Source organism: Urocitellus parryii, chromosome 9 (genome assembly GCF_045843805.1).
Source record: "Urocitellus parryii isolate mUroPar1 chromosome 9, mUroPar1.hap1, whole genome shotgun sequence".
In the NCBI taxonomy this organism is placed as follows: Eukaryota; Metazoa; Chordata; class Mammalia; order Rodentia; family Sciuridae; genus Urocitellus; species Urocitellus parryii.
The window spans coordinates 31848613-31851292 of NC_135539.1; positions in this window are offsets into that span (position 1 = coordinate 31848613).

Consider the following 2680-nt stretch of genomic DNA (forward strand, 5'->3'; position numbering starts at 1 on the left):
CAGGCAGTGAATATCTCAAGGATATTAAGTTCTCCCATATCTCTTTCATCTCTGGGCCACTGGCACTTAAACTCAGGACTATTTGAACCAATAAATTCTGTAAGGAACAGAACCTTCTTTGAACAGGGTGTCACCAGCAACAGAGCAGTCTCAATCCTGATTCCATGGAGAGTTCACAGAAGGTCATCACGTCTGCCTTGGTATTGTTCAAAGAAATCTGTGGAGAGCCACTCCAAATGCATGCAGCTTTAAGTTTGATGCACCAAGAGGATCTGAAAGATCACTGTAGTCTGGTGCAGTAGTGCCGTGACTTGTGGCTAGGGCTTTTCCCTTGCTCAAATAACAAGGCATGACCCTGGGAGTAGGTGGCACTCAGAAGGGTTGAGCTACACTCACCTGTTCCTTTGTAATCCTACCCCTTGCCTCATTTGAATGGCTTCTCCTCAATAAGAGGGTTCAGCACGTGCTCTTCTCTCTCTTTCCATAGACCCCTAAGGTCAGAGGAGCCATCACAGGATCCAAAGAAAAAGGTACTTCTCTGTCTCTGTGTGATTATTTTGTGCCAGCCCAATTCACCTGGAGTGATCCTGAGTGTTTAGTCATGGAACGGGACAGAAATCTATAATTTATTCACCACTCCCAACACTATCAGGTATACCATGATTGATTTAATTCATTTCCAAGGTTGTTCTCTCTGGTTCCTTGTTTCAGGATGTGTCTTCCAGGTCTCTCTACTGTAATGTTACACTTTATCCTTTGCAATTAAATTGTATTCTGACCTATGTTCAAAAAAACTGTGTAAATATATTTATCAACGTTAGCTATTTATTTATATACCTGTTTGTACTAATGTCTTACTTTTTATTTCCATGGATGATAATATTTTCATATAATTATTTATGATGTGAACCAAATGGTCACTTTTTGGTCAGTGGCAGCCCCTCAGGCTGGCTTCAGTGTGTTTTCAATATGTCTCTAGTTTTTCTGGAATGTTTTCTTGCATTCTGTACAAAAAGATGTTCCAGCCTTACTTTGGACTTGCCAAGCCCTTACCATAAAATTAGCCTTTTCTCTAACCAGCCCTGCTTCCTATAGTGAAATATGATATTTTTGTTCCAGCATCTGGTCATCAAGGCTGCTCCTTGCTATGAAAATGTTACTGTTACCCAGTCCCATCAGTGCAGGCAAGTAGGGAATTTACATTTCTACATTCAAACCTACACAAACACATGCACACCCCATATCCATTTGTTTCTCTATTTTCCTATCTGGAAGAGCATGAATTCACAGTGATACGTTCCATCCAGTTTTACTTCACAGGTCTCATCCGAATTTTCTTTCCTGAACCAGTGAGTTCCTTCACCAGCATTTCCTATGAAAGCTGAATTTCATTATCCTTGATGGATTTACTTATTTAAACAATCTCTCTTCTTACAGCTAACTTCCATTTATCTAATTAGAACCCCACAAGCCCTCCTTAGCTCACGTGTGTGTTCTTTACCCTATTTAGTTGACGAGTGTTTATGATAGGCCATCCCTTTGCTTGGAGCCCATCTCAGGTTGCTTGGGCTTTCATACCCAGGCCAGGTTGTCCCTTCTGAGGACACCTTCCCAATTGTATCTCATATCAGACTTGAAGCCACCATTATTCCCTCCTCCACCACAAAGTGTTCCCTCACATTGCTGGACCACATTTAATGGCATTAGGAGTGAATTATTCAAGAAGGGAAAGGGAAGTAAAGGGAAGGAAGAGAAGGGACAGGAATAAGATGGAAAAAATCCTGTGTAGCTCCTCATACCAGTTGAATCTGAGGAGCACTGCTGTAAAACAATTGTCTATCAACCACTTTCTAATTCAATGCTCATCATGCTTGTTATCAAGTTGGGAGTTGAAGGTGGACTACAGATGTTTCTTGCTTTCCAGTATCAACAGAGGGAGTGGGATAGGAGTATTAAATCTAAACTAGAGGTATAGTAATAACTACCTCAGTAAAGCATTACAAATTATGTGCTTCAAAAATTGTACAAGGGCATTATGAATATACTTTTCTAGCAATGGGAAAATTAACAATGGGTTAACTATATCTTACAATTTAATTTGAATTTCTGAAAAATTCCATGTATTCACTGATTGTAATGATCAAAGATTTAGTTTTGACTCTCACTGATTCAGTACTCTATATCCCCTTATATGGACATAAAGGCTTCAGATAAATTTTATAAGGATATGTTTATTTACTTTCTCATTATAAAACTTATCACAGCATATTTCAAAGAACACATCATATATCAGTGTCACTACAAAAGCCACCACAACCACCCTCATTTCCATTAAAAATTGTTGACAAATTTGGTGATAATTGTTGATTCTCTAATCAGAGCTCATGAGGAGCTGCCAGGACTAACTGGTGGTGAGAGGAGAGACCCCATTAGACCCAGAAAGGGTGAGTCTTCGTGTCTGGCTCTAAGGTGATCACCTCCTTTCCATCAGAAAATAGATAATACTCTGCACAGACCCTGAGCAAGGTCAGCAAAGGTCTCTGGCATCTCTTATCATTCATCAATTAAGGAATATAGAGTCTATCTTCATTTTGAGTTTTCTTCACAAAATAAATTTTTGTTCTCTAAGGTTCTGGGTCCCAGGCTCTAAGGACAACAATGCACAAATTCTTAGGGAAGT